The sequence below is a fragment of the Sorex fumeus genome, unplaced genomic scaffold (genome assembly GCF_029834395.1).
Source record: "Sorex fumeus unplaced genomic scaffold, SorFum_2.1 ptg000128l, whole genome shotgun sequence".
Lineage (NCBI taxonomy): Eukaryota > Metazoa > Chordata > Mammalia > Eulipotyphla > Soricidae > Sorex > Sorex fumeus.
In genome coordinates this window covers 15,230,807-15,245,530 of record NW_026606185.1, presented here as the reverse complement: position 1 = coordinate 15,245,530, position 14,724 = coordinate 15,230,807, and the positions used below count along the sequence as shown (strand labels likewise).

Genomic DNA, 14,724 nt, shown 5'->3' with positions numbered 1-14,724 from the left:
TATTTACTCTCCCCAGAGCTCTTCATTCCCCAGGACCCAGAGCAGCACTGGCTGCTTTGCTCTGCTGAGGCCATTAGCACATTTTCTTCAATTACCTAACCTGAGGTGCTGGGAATGAAAGAGAAAGCAAGAACAACCAATTTGGCTAATCAGCCAAGGATCCCCCCCACTCCCGGATTTCATGATTGCATCCACCACACAGCCAGCTGTGCAGGGCAGAGCATGGCTGCTCCGTCCTTGGGTACCCGGGGTCAAAGAAACCTGGCAAATCACAAAGATATCCTAAGGAATAAAGGTGATAACAGCATGGAGGAACATAGGGTGCAGATGTAAAGGTTTACTCTGTTTTTGTGTGGGTGTGCTTTTGGGGGAGGGCTGAAACCATCTCGGCATGGGGCTGGAGGTGGGAAAGTATGCTAACCAGGAAAATCACTGCTTTTACCTCACGGCTTACAGAATGTTAAATTTCCTTTTGACATGTACACTAAATGACTAAAGTTGGATTCTAAGTTAGATAATGTTGCTTAAAAATCAGAGCCTATAGAAATCAGCTGTGAAGAATACTATTTGGTTTGGGGGCAGGGCGGCCCCGGCAGTGTTCAGACTATGCCTGGCTCTGTACCACCATCTTCTTGCAGTGCTTTGTGGAGTCACTTGCGGTGCAGGGACTAGAACCCAGGTCAGCCACATGTGAGGCAAGTGACATACCTCCTGTACTGGTTCCCTGGCCCCAAGAATATTATCTGGAAGATAATTCTTCTCTTCAAAACGTAATTCAGTCAAGTGGCATACATTTTATTATAATGGTGGTATGTTTTAAGTAATAAATTCACAAATATAATCTGGCTCAAACGAAGAGGCTGGGAAAGAGCAGGTTCAAGGCTTGCCTCTGTGATGTGTTCCGTGAAGTGTGATATCACCACTCTGGAGGTGGGCCCTGTGGCCCATCAGCCATCCTTTCAGAGGTGGCCTTGGAACCAGCTTGGCAGAACATCACAGCGGAAGCCCTGTGTGATCTGAGGAGGGACATCGGTGGCCTCAGTGTGGGCAGAGCAAGAACCAACGGCACCCTCAGACCTGCTTCCCAAAGTAGTTCTGTCGGGGCCTGTTGGTGTCACTCGAGAGTGAGGGACTGGCGTGCAGAACTGGCTTTCGAGATGCCAGAAGCCGCTGACAGGAGAGACAGACTGGAATGTCCATGAGTTGTGGAGAACTGAGTAAGCAACCGGGGGGGCCTGTGAGGACTTCGCCGCTGTTACAGACACGTGACCCAGAATCAGGCATCTCTGAGGAGTCTGAGGGAGGCCACCCAGTGAGGATTTGCCTAAACCCGCTGAGCCTCACACACAGCTCACGAAGAGCTTTTCTAGGCCAGATACAGGCTGTGTCATTTCTAGGAAAACATTTTTCATCAGACAGACACAATGGTTGCTAATATGGTTATAAATATATGCCTATTTGGCCGGTCAGTGATGAATACAATTTGTTTTCAGTTCCACAGAGACATTTACGAGTTGTTTCTGTGACTCTGCCGCTTTTCTGCTTAGGCGACCTGATTGGACTTGCTCTCTTGCTGTTCTTGCTGGGCCTTTATGATTTATGACCTAGTCATCTTTGCCCAACTCCTGAAATGAGTCACTCAGGGCTCCCAGTTCTAGTTTCCTGCCTCTGCCTCTCATTTTCCACTTCACCATCAGCCCACCAGAGAGGAAGGCTGGAAGTGAAGGGAATAGGGTCAGCAGTGGGGAGACAGGAAGGGCGTGGGGGAACATCTCAACCATGGGTTGATCTTGCGAACTAGAAATGAACTTTTCCTAGGCCAAAGAGATGGTCCAGGGGCTAAGGTACTTGCCTGGAGCACACAGACCCTGCTGCCATCCTGAAACCGCATATGGCCCCTGAGCACGCCTGGAGTCAGAACTGAGCACTGCTGAGTGTGCCCTCGGCTCCCCTCCAACACAGTCTCCAAAGAACAGTTTCACTGTAGCGCCCGGTAAATCTGGGACCTAGGATGGCTCCCTCCAGCCAGAACTCAGTGAGGGTGGGGCTGGGTTCTTCCTGAGGGCCTCAGGACAGAACCTTTCCACATTCCTGGGCTCTTTCTCTGTCTTCAAAGCCAGCCGGCAGCAGAGCATCTTCTTCTACTTCTACTTTCCTCTACTTTTAAGGACCCCAGGTCCTCACATTGGTCCAGCTGATCAAACCCAGATGGCTTTTCATCTCCAGGGCAGCCCCAGCTCCTGCTGTGTGTGCCTCAGAGCATCCTCATGTTTCTGGGGAGTGGAGGATATGGGTCTCTTCACAGCCGTTTCTCTACCTGCCCGCTTCTATTTCTCTAGTGCTTACAGTGCTGTCATGCACCTCATGAGGGAACTTGTTTTGAGGGAACTTGTTAAGGCACTAATCAATTTAGTGTGATCTTGTGTGTGTGTTTGTGTGTGTGTGTGTGTGTGTGTGTGTATCTTCATTTCATCTAGGTAAGCAGTATTTCATTTTAGAGAACCAAAGAGGATGGAATTGGAATAATAAGACCCGTGTTCAAGGTCTACTACTACCATTTTATTTAGTTTTGTGGCTTTTTTTTTGCAGCAGCTCGGGGGACACCTGGCAATACTTAGAACTTATTCCTGTCTCTGCACTCCAGGGTCACTCCCAGTGGTGCAAAGGGTACTACATGTGGTGCCAGGGATTGACCCAGGGCCAGGAGCTTTGCAAGGCAAGCGCCTTGTTCTCTGTACCATTTCCCCAGTCCCTACTACTACCATTTTAGGATTTTGTTGTTGTTGTTGTTGCTCACGCCTGGCAATACTCAGGGGTTATTCCTGGATCTGTGCTCAGAATTATTTCCAGGCGATGCTGGGGGATCAAAGCTGGGTCGGCTGTGTACAAGGCAAATGCCCTCCCCACTGTACTATCACTCCAGCCCACAACTACCATTTTAGAGGCTGTGTGACACTGGGCAATGTGCTTAACCACTCCAAATCTCAGTTTTGGTTTGGGTTTTTTATCTGTAAAAATGGGAGTACTGCATGCACCTGCCTTCCCAGGTAACTGATCACACATGTTCGATAACTGAATGTTTGTTGCGTCTTCTCTCTGCTCCAAACAGCTTAGAAAGGACCAGGTGGCAGCTAGGAAGAGTGAAGTGCAGAGTGAGCGCAGGGCAGCATGGACCAAGGAGGACCCCCAGTGGGACGAGAGCATGTGTGGAGGCTATGGGTAGGCTGGAGAGTGGAGTCCAGGCAGGGGCGCCGGGTTAGACTCCAGAGCACACAGCTGGTGTTTTATGCTTGACACATTAGATTCCCAACAGGAAAGTGATTCCCTGGAAATCACTTTAGGCACATTAGATTTCCACGGAAAGTCACTCTGATCTGTCATTAAACATACTGTGATGTCAAGTTTGGGGCAGGGTTGGGCGCCGAGGAGCCCTGTGAGAACAAGAAGTTTGATGTATTGTGGTTTGTTTGTTTGTTTTCTTATTAGGCCTTCTCTGTCCTCTCTCCATCCCAGTGTTCATTTATATTAGAAAATTTCCAAGAAGTCAAACATAAATCAAATCTCTGTGTTTAAACACATGTGCACAATCCAGTGATATAGAACAAGCTCCCCGAGACTGCTGTGCGGTGGCCAGCACATCAGGAAAGATTCCTGGGCTCGGGGAAGGAGGGCACTCAGGAAGGTGAGCCTGGACATCTGGGGCCTGGAAATGAGGAAGGGAGCATCGTGCTGTGTTCCAGGGATTCTTCCTCCCGGGGCGAGCCCGTGGCTCCAGGATGTCGGATGCACCGGGGCAGGCTCTGGGGCACATGGTGCCCTCAGGGTTGTGCTGCTCCATCCCGTTTTGTCTGAGGGAGACTTCCTGAGCAATCTGAGTTTTATTGCAAACCAGAGTGCTGGGGACAGACAACAGGAAGCCACGCTGAGTCCACCTGTGAGGCCTTGTTTCCTCCTGAGCCCAGCGAGTTAGACTCCGGGTCCCAGGAAGGCCCTCACTTTAGAGACAGGTGGGACATGGCTCTGGGGTTGTGGGACATTTCATTTGCTCACCGGAAGAAGCGCTGGAGTTTCCTGAAACTGGGCGGTCCCTGGATGGGGAAAATGTATTTCGACAGCTTTTCAAACACCTGAACTTCAACTTAATTGTAATAATTAGAAAATGACTAATTCATTATCCAAGTTGGAATGTCAGTTCATTGCACCTGAAACTTCTCTTAAAACGTACCTAGTTGGGATTGGAGTGCAATGGGTAGGGTGTTAGTCTCACATGCAGCCAGCCAGGGCTGGTCCTCGGCACCACAGATGGTTCCTCTGAGCCCAGCCAGGTGTGATCCCTGAGCACCACCCCATGTGGCCACAAAACAGAACAGCACTAAGTTGGAGCTGAGAGAATGTAGTGGTTAGGGCACACAGCTAGTGTGCGCCTGATGAAATCTGGGTTCAATTCCTAGCTCTCCATGCCCCCCTAAACATTAGGGAGAGTGTGGCCCTGGAGGTACACAGGACTGCCAGGGTGGCCCAGCTTTCCCAGCACCTCCAGTTTCACTGTCCCCAGCCCCTTACATTGAACTGACGACCTGGTTAACCAAGAATCACATGTGTGCCCTTGAACCTCCTGAGCACTTATGGGGAGCTGCTTCCCCACCTCTCACCCCTTCAATGCCTTGATCTTTTCGTATAATAAGGTCTGCCCAGGGTTTGTCAAAAACAGATCCTGATATCAGTGAGCTCCTGAGTCCCTGCCTGCTCCCCATCCTCCCACTACTGTCCTCCCTTCCAGCCTTGACTCTGAGAAAGCTCTTTCACTGTAATCGGCACAAAGGGAAAGGAAGGGAAAGGAAAGGTGGGGGGGGGAGGGGTCTCCTCTCATTGCTAAAGTTCTATCTTTTAACATCAAAAAATATAATTTGTAATTCTTAAGATAGGGGACCAGGATGTAGCTCAGTGGAATTATTAAACCAAGTGGTGGTCTCCTTAAAATAGATGATTCAGGGAAAAAAACAAACCCACATTGTTTACAGCTTGGCATATAGTCTTCGAGCTCTTTCCTTATTCAGCTGTACATACTGCTGATGTCTGAGAAGGCATATTAAATAGGCCCTTTGCTTCTCTGCGGAGAGAAAGGGTCTAAGTGAAAAATCAAAATTGCCCTTCTGAATGGCACAGAAAGAACATTCAATAATGGTTTTTCCATTCAACTTCTGCCAGCTGAGAATGTGGGGAATGTCAGGAATTTTCCTCCCTTCATTCCCTCCTGGAGTTCCACAGGGTCTATTTTGGCATCTGCCCTTGGCTGTCTGTGGCCTGGTCTTCTGGGGGGGGGGGGGGGGGGGGCTGAGACATTCTGCTCCCGAGTCAGGCCCGAGAACAGATCTGAGTGCCGTGCAGACCACAGCTGGCGCCCAGCGACCCGCCAGGGACAAAGCGTTCTCTTCAGAACCATCTTTAACCAATCCCTGTGTTCCAGGCCCTGGGCCTCCTCTTCCTGGGGAGGCAGACAGCCCAGCTGGGCCTGTCCCTGTTTGGAAACTCCCTGTCCCCACTGGTGCGCACTCGACACCAGGCCCTCGCTGCAGTGGAATCTATGATGCCACAAACCTGTACTTAAGGCATTCTGCCTGAAGCAGGCTGGGTGGTCTAAAGGATTGGGAGAGTTCCTGGAACAATACTTCTGTGTGCGTGTGTGTTCAAACATGCATGTGTGGGGGTGTGAGCACACGAGAAAAGAGGGGGCTCCGTGCTGCAGGCCAGGCCCTGGGAGAGGCCAGGGCAGAAGGAGGGGAGGAGGTTTTCCCTCCACAGCCGTTCCTTTTGATCTTGAAGGTCATGGTGAAGTAAGGAACGATCTTTAGCTGTTTCCCGGGCACTCCCACCACATTCCTCAACTTAGAGCAGAGATAACTAGAAAAGAGGGGATGGTGGGGGGAGGAGGGTAGGGGAATCCATTGGAAGTTATTGTTGTTGTTTTTAATTAACCCCCAAATACATAGCTTTCTTTACTATAGATGCTTCCAGAGCTTTTACCGTACTAACAATAAACTTTGTAAATCTCCAGAAGAACAGTATTATGTGTTCTCAGCCAAGAAAACTTTCATCTCAAAAAGACCCTCAGGGTTCTGAGTCTACAGAAGGCCCCTGAGGAACACAGGCTGTGCCATCTTGCCTCAGCTGACTTTGTCAGACTTCTCAGAAGCCTGAGTTTCACTGTTGCCCAATTGCCCGTTATATGGCTAAGCCAGAATGTAGAGTATCAGTCTCCAAAGATTAAACACTGAACTTGGGTTCAGATTTTCAGCATCACTACTAATAATTCTAGAATGAATTCTGATTACTTTGTGACCCATTCTAATTAGATTCTTTTTTTAAAAAAAGTTGAATTTTTAAAAATTTTTTTATAAAGTTGTTCATCATAACGAATTACATTCAATATTTTGACACCAGTTCCACCACCATCATACCTTCCCACCACCGTTATTTTGAATTTCCCACCACCACTCAAACCTGCCAAACAGGCAGATCACTGTATCACTGTCCTCCCGTTGTTCATTGATTTGCTCGAGTGGGCCCAGTAACACGGTGAGACTTGTTACTGTGTTTGGTATATCAAATATGTCACAGGTAGCTTGCCATGTGGGCGAGACACTCTCGGTAGCTTGCCGGGCTCTCTGAGACGGACAGAGGAATCGAACTCGGGTCAGCCATGTTGGCTGCGTGCAGATGCTAGATAAAAATTTATTTGTATTGCCTGCTATGAATAACAGGATGTCGCATGGCCACAAGAGCAGCTGCGTGCTCCTAGGAATTTAAAATTTTAGATAATTATAGTCTGGAGAGATCTCTGCAGTGAGCTGCTTGGTTCCAAGATTCTTTTGTGTGTCTCTGGATCATGGCCATTAATTAACTTAAACAGTTGCTGGAGGCAGCTCGTGGGCATGACATTCAGGGTCCCATGGGAGCAGGATATGGGAAGGACAGGACCATCCCCTATCCCAAGAGGCCTGGAGTTTGCCATCACTAATCCCGAGTACCTGGGCTTTTCACTGGGTTCTGAAAGATGGCGGCCGCTAAGATTCCTAGGGGGCAGGTGGAGGGACAACACCTGCTCCCATCTGAGGCACCCAGTGAGATGGGCCCGGTGCAAAGTCCGGAGCATCTCTGCAGCGAGCTGTTCAGTTCCGAGATTCTTTTGTGTGTCAGAAAGTTGAATTGTTAGAACACAGTGTGTAAACAGTTGTGAGACTCTTGGAAGCTGCTTTCCTGAAATGTTTGTCCATTTATCTCCCAGTTATTGGATGTGGGCTAGATGAAAACTCCTTCAGAAAGCCATCTACCTTCCACCTTTCATCTTGCTGACCTTCTGTGATGCTAAAAACAAAACAAAAAAAGAAACACTCAACATTTAGGACACAGGTAGTAATTTTTTTTGAGGGGACAAGTTGGCTCTTTACAATTCCATGCTCTTCATCTAAATATTTAAATGTCTCATAAGAGATAGTGAGCACTTCATGTGCTAGGTGAGAAGGAAGCTCAGATAGAGAAGAGAGCACCAAATAAAGGGTGTTGTGAAGACCCTCCCAGGGTGGGAGAGACATGCTAAAAGTAGTCTATAGACCAAACATGATTGCCACTCAATGCCTCTCTGGCAAAACACAGTACCCAAAAGAAGAGAGAGAGAACAGGGGGAATGCCCTGCCACAGCGGCAGGGTGGGACGGGGGGGGAGGGGGGGAAGGGGGGGATGGGGTGTGGGAGGGATGCTAGGACCCGTGGTGGGGGAGGATGGGCACTGGTGGAGGGATGGGTACTTGATCATTGTATAACTGAAACCCAAGCACAAAAATTTATAAGTCTATAAGTGTACTTCATGGTGTTTCACTAATAAAAAAAATGATTTAAAAAAAAAAGAAAGAAAAAAAATAAATTAAAAAAAAAAGAGATAGTGAGCACTTGAAATCTGGTACTTCAGATGTTTTGTTAAATATTAGGGAGGAAAGAATTTCAAATTGGCTTCTGCTGTCTTGATTTTCAAATAACTTTTCGCAGTAAGATTTTTTAAAATTTTAAAAGTTTTTTAAAAGTTTTACCAACCTCTTATGATTGTGAGCTTTCTTTCTAGAAGAATATTTTGTGTGATTATTTTATTAATCTTTGTTCTGACCCCAACAAGAATTGAGTAAAGTATTGAGAACAATTGTGGTGCTTTTGCTTGATATTTGTATGAGGAAAATTCCATACATTGTAGGTTAGAAGTGATTTATCTTTTTGCCATCCACAAATATTATCCCTTGGTTAGTACATTATTGGGTTTTAGAACTGAGATGGGAACTTTTAACTCATTAAAAATCCCCCAAGTCCCTGACAATAAGGTCATTTAAGTGGTTTTTACCAACAGATTTATTTCAAAAGGAGTCCATTTGCAGGAAGGAAAGAACAATGCATTATGTACAAAGATCTATTCAATGATTCATGAGGCTGCACACCAGTGACCATTTTAGATTCAATGCCTAGTTATAGCTAAAAGCGAACTCTGCCTTAGAGGATGGCCAAAACCGGCCCTTCTTCATCTGTCCACAAAATCTTGGTTTTTGGAATGTAACTTTGTACCTACTTGGGGTGCTCTCTAGGTCACTCTAATGAGGCCATTCAGAACCAAACTGCCACATTTTGTAATTGGACTAAAAGGACACAAGATGCATTCCCCACCCTAAGCAAAACTGATAGGTTTTGTAACTCTCTATTACTATGATTTTCCTTTGAGCAGGAATTTTGATTTTATTTTCTACAACATGGAAGTACATTGCCAAAAAATATATCTAGACTAGATTGATTGAAGCCTCAACCATAGAAGCACATGGCTAAAAAAAAAAAAAAAAAAAAGAAGAAGAAGCACACGGCCAGGGCTGGAGCTATAGCACAGCGGGTAGAACATTTGCCTTGCACACAGTCAGCCTGGGTTCGATTCCCAGTGTCCCATATGGTCCCCTGAGCACCGCCAGGAGTAATTCCTGAGTGCATGAGCCAGGAGTAACCCCTGTGCATCACCAGGTGTGAAAGCAAGGGAAAAAAAAAAAAGAAGAAGAAGCACATGGCAGAAGAGGATCTTTTTCAAAACTAAGAACTGTGGGCTGAAAGAGGGTAGCTCCGAGGATGTAATGTGAGTGTAGGTGAAGCACTGTCCTTGGCACCGAGTGTACCCCAGCACAAGGTGGGGATAGTCCTGAGATACTGCTGGTATTATTAAAATGCCAAAAGTAAAATAAAAGTCGGCCCGGCTGAGCCGGGCTCAATTTCTCCACCCCTCTCGGAGAGCCTGGCAAACTACCGAGAGTATCTCGCCTGCACGGCAAAGCCTGGCAAGCTACCTGTGATGTATTCAATATGCCGAACACAGTAACAACAAGTGTCACGATGGAGATGTCACTGGGCCCGCTCGAGAAAATCGATGAACAACGGGAGGACAGTGCTACAGTGCTACTTAATGGAAAAGTTAGGAAATAAAAGTAGGGGCTGGAGAGACAATACAGTAGTGAAGGCACCTGCCTTATATGTGATCAGCCCTGATTTGATCCCCAGTGCTGCATAAGGCCCCCCCAAGCACCACCAGGAGTGACCCCAGAGCACCACTGGGTGTTACCAAATGATCCCCACCCCTAAATTAATTAAATCAAATTAATTGTTTAAGAAATGATAGAACCAAGGTTAGGACTGAAATGGCAGATCACAGGTCTAACATGTCAGTACCTTGAATTCAAACCCCAGCATTGCATGCAGCCCTGACCACTGCAGGTATGACCCTGGTGACCTCCAAAGCACCCCAGATTTAAGCTCTGAACTGTAAGACCCCCACCCCCTCACCAAGAGCATCACTTTGTGTGACCTGGACACCTCAGCACCCAGCACTGCTGGATATGGCCTTGATGAAGAACAAAAAATGAAGGGCTTGGAGAGACAGTTCTCAAGATGCTAGCCTCACATGTGGCAATGCTGGCTCAATCCCTGGCACCACAGATGGACCCTCAAGCACCAGCCAAGAGTGGTCTCTGAGCACAGAGCCAGGACTCTAAACAAAAATTTAAATTAAAAAATAGAACTTGGGGCCGGGGGTATAACTCAATGGTAGAGTACTTACCTTACATGTGTGAGGCCCTGGGCTTACTCCCTGGCACATTCATAATAATAATAAAGATTAGGAATGTCTGAGGTGCGCACAACCATGATTTGGTTACGTGTACACAGTGAAATGGCACTGCCGGCTTGCTAACGCCTCACCACCTCACCTGGTAACAGCACCTGTAGTCGTTGGTGTGAGCAGATCTTTCCATGTTCGTATGGCACCTTTTCTCTTTTTTAAATTTTCTTGTATTTCAAATGCTTATTGGTTTATGACAAGGTGGCATTTAGCTTTATCCCTGCGATGCAGGTGATCGCCACCTTTCTCACCACTAAAGTTCTAGAAACATCCACCCACAAAAAGAGCTCTCTGCCCCTGCCTCTCCCCACCCTGAACTCTCTTCTCCCCACCTTGCTTCCCACCAAGTGTGGGGATAGTTGTGGTTTTTTTTTTTCTTAAGTTTGTTTGCTTCTTAAGTAATTCAAATTCCATCTATGAGAACAAAACCCATTCTGGAATTATCTTTGACTCCCATTATTTTTTTATCCATTTTCTATCCAAGGGCACAGTTTTGTCTTTTTTAATAGCAGAATGTTGAATATGTACCACAGTTTGTTTTTTCTTATGATGCTGGAGGGTTGAACCCATGGCCTCATATGCAAGGCCAATGCTAAACCATTCAGTAACATGCTTGGCCTTCACAATTTTTTTATCCAATTTTCTATCAAGGGCCATTTAGATCGACTCAATTTTTTTACTATTATGAACATATGGGTGCAAATATCTTGTCAAATTAGTGTCTTCATAAACTGGATGAGTGCCTAGGAATTGTTTTGCTGGATCACATTGAATTTATAGTTTTTAAAAAGGAATCTCCAGGCTGGAGAGATAGCTCAGTGGTCTGAGTGCACACTTTGCATGTTTGAAACCTGGGTTCAACCCGGATACTACATAGGCCCCAAGCACCATCATCAGGACAGACCCTTGAGCAGAGTCAGGAATTGTCCTCTGTGCCTCCATGTGTGGCCACAAACAAACAGACCCCCAAAACATAAGGCAATCACTGTGCACCAATTTTCTTTCCCACCAAGAGTATACCAGAATTCCTTGATTTCCACATTTTCAGCCAAACTTACTGTTTCCAATCTTTTGGATATTGACTGCTGTCATCAGTGTCAAGGGATAGCTCATTGTGGTCTGCTTGGCATTTCCCTATAACAAGTGGTGTTGATCTTCCTTCCTTTCTTCCTTCCTTCCTTCCTTCCTTCCTTCCTTCCTTCCTTCCTTCCTTCCTTCCTTCCTTTTTAAATTTTCGACCACAACCAGCAATACTCAGCACTTACTCCTGCATCTACATTCAGGGATCACTTGTGGCAGGGCTCAGAGGACCATATGGAATGTTAGGGATGGATCCAGGGATGACCACACTTAAGGCAAGTGCCTTACCTGCTGTACTATTGCTCCAGCCCCAATGTTGAGCACTTTTCATGTATCTTTGACTGTGTGTATTTGTCTTTGGACAAGTGCCTTTTCAGGTCTTCGCCCTTATTTTATGTGGGGCTCAGGGCTTATTCCTTTCTCTATGCTCAGATATCATGCCTGCTGGTGCTCAAGTGGCATGGGGCAAGGCCCATATCTTACCCCCTTTGTGGTCTCCCCAGCCCAGTTTTCAGTTCTTAGAATTTTCTATGCATATTATCACATCAACTGCAAATAGCAGTAGTTTTACTTCTTTTCCTATTTGAATTTACTTTATATATATTTTTTTCTAACCTTCTGTTCTTACTAGAACTTCCAAATCTATGTTGAAAAGAAATGGTGAGAGCAGACATCTTTATTTAGTTACAGACCTAAAAGCTTTCCATTTTTCACCACTAAGTTTGGTGTTTAGCCTTTATCATATTTACTTATGTTCCTTCTATTCCAAATTGATTGCTTCTGTTTTTTCAATCTGGGAGCCCACACCTGCCAGTGCTTAAGGGGGCGCCACGTGGTGCCAGGGATCAAATCCAGGCCTCTTGCTTCTAAAATGTGCTCCGATGCTCGGAGCTCAACCCAAAAAAGTGTGTGAAGCTTGTTGAAAGCTTTTCAGTATATGTATATGCTCATTTGGTTTTATCTTTTTATTATTATTGGCATGGAATGCTACTTTATTGATTTGCATATCTTCAGCCATCTTTATAACCTTGGTATGAATTTCACTTGCCCAAGATGATATTCATGATCTGTTGTCAGAGTCCATTTCTCAAAATTTTGTGGGGGATTTGTTTTGTTTTGTTTGGGAGCCACACCCAGTGATATTTAGGGATTACTCCTGGCTCTGTGCTCAGGGATCACTCCCTGTGGGGCTCGGGGGACTGTGTAAGGAACTGGGATTGAACCCAGGACCGTCATGTGCAAGGCAAATGCCCTACACACTGTACTATCTCTTTAGCTCCCATTGTTGGGGATTTTTGCCTCTGTGTTCATCAGAGATGTTGGTCTGGAGTTTTATTTGTAACTTTTCTGCCCTGGGAATTAAGGATATTGACCTTGGAGAATATATTTGGGATTTTTTCCCTCTGTATTTTTTTTTTGGAAGGGTGTAAGTAGTTCTCTGAAAGTACATGAGTGAAAAACAACCACAGGCTTTTTTATTCCTAGGAAGAACTTCAATTGCTGTTTTGATTTCAGGATTTATGTCTACTCTGTTTCTTCCTACTTCAGTCTTGGAAGGTTGTATGGTTCTAAAAGTTTGTCCATTTCTGCTGGTTTCTCCAATTTGTTTGCACGTTGATACTCACAGTCATTTCTGAAGGTCGCCTGTATCTCTGCAGTATTAGTTGTATCTCTGCTGTATCTCTACAATAGAACTTCACCTCTTTCGTGCGTGCTTCTTTTATTAGGGTTTTCACTCCTCCCCACCTGGTGAACCTAAGAAGAGGTGTATTGATTTTAGTAATACTTTTAAAAACCTAGCACTTGGTTTCATAGATCTTAATTGTCCTTTTGCTTCTGTTTCATTTGCTTTCTATTATCTGAGGGGGAGCTTGTGCTCTTTGTTGATCTCGTGCACTCTGCCTCCACCTTCCATGCTGAACTTGTGTCTGTCTTTATATCTGATGCAAGATAATTATGTGCAGAGTCACTAAAGATCCTTTGTTTTTCTTTTTTGGAGGGGTGGGGGACTCACACCTAGCGGTGCTCAGAGATTACTCCTCTGGCTCAGTTACTCCTGGCTCTTCACTCAGGAATTGCTTCTTGCGGTGCTTGGGGAACCATATGGGTCACCGGGGATCGAACCTGGGTCAAACACCCTCCCCACTGACCTATCGCTAAGCCCGATACCCATTGATGCATTGAGTTGCTCTCAGTGCCAGGAAGAACCCTGGGCATCCTGCAGAGAAGCATGCAGCGCCAGCCCTGAAGCTTTCTTTGTTTTGTTTTGTTTGGACCAGGGGCTGCTCCTGGTGTGCTGACCAGGCCATGCCGTGCTGGGGACCAAGCCTAGGCCTTCCGCTTGCACAGCACGTGCTCAGCCTGCTCTGCTCACCTCTTCGACTTCTAACAGCCATTCTAGTAGGTCTAAGGGAATATCTCAATGCCCTGTTGATTTGCATTCCCCTGAATCGTAATGTTTAGCACCTGTTTTTAATAAAAAGGTCATGTAAGTGCATTCCTCTGGGCAGAAGAGATAGTGTCTTTAACAGGGGTTACAGACACTTTGTCTTGTGCCTTGCTGGCCTGCTGACCCCGATTTGAATTCCAGGCATCTGAGCCAAGAATAGTCCCTGCACAGCACTGGGTGTGGCCCCCAAGCCTCTCGGCCCCCACCCATGCATTCTTCTGTAGTGTATGAATGTGCATTCTTTCCCCAACCCACATAGCAAGGACTATGATCAATCTTTCATATATTTAATGTGGTAACAATTACCTCATCACTTCTTTGAATGAATGTTTGAACACATTGGCAATTCATCTCGGTTCCTCTGTGATTTCCCTGTCTCCTTTGTCCATACTTCTGAGGAGCTGAGTTGTCTCTTTCTAACGGATGTGTAAAACCCTCACACAACAGAGTTTTCAAATACAGCCAGAGATACTCAAATATATTCAAAGATATGTTCTTTGCAATACACATAAAATCAGTTTGTGTCTTCAGAATAACCATCCTGCTCTGAGAGGGTGCAGTCCTGTGGCCAGGCTCAGGTCACACTGCGGGGAGCACCTCTGTGTGGTAATTTGTGACAGGCCACCCGGGCCTGCGGGCCAAGGCTGTTCCTGCAGCATCTCTCCTTCCTCCTCAGGCTCTGTCACTCCCCTCTCCGGGCAAGCATCCTGCCCTTACTGCCCTGCACTTTCATCAGGCAGAGTAAAGAGTCCATGGCTAGCAGCACTTTAGCCCTCATTGGCTGGGCTGAAGCAGGGACACAGCAAGTCGGGTGCTTGCCATGATCCCCAGCACTGCTGGATGTCAAACCAAAAATAAATCACATTTGTTTTGGCCTTCGACCAAGACTTATATTGAGGAGGGAAAAAATTACTACCTAAAATGCACCCTGAGCACTCCTAGGGGGAATTCAAAGTCCTCAAGGGGTGGTGGAGGGTAGTCTTTTTATGCCTCATCGAGGTGTACAT

The 14,724-nt window shown here is 46.3% G+C and overlaps 1 protein-coding gene across 1 annotated transcript in view; it reads left to right on the top strand.

The window, feature by feature from the left end:
- The window catches only part of RAB31 (RAB31, member RAS oncogene family), a 127,123-nt gene that overhangs the window by 73,685 nt on the left and 38,714 nt on the right, over positions 1 to 14,724 (top strand). The window lies entirely within an intron of this gene.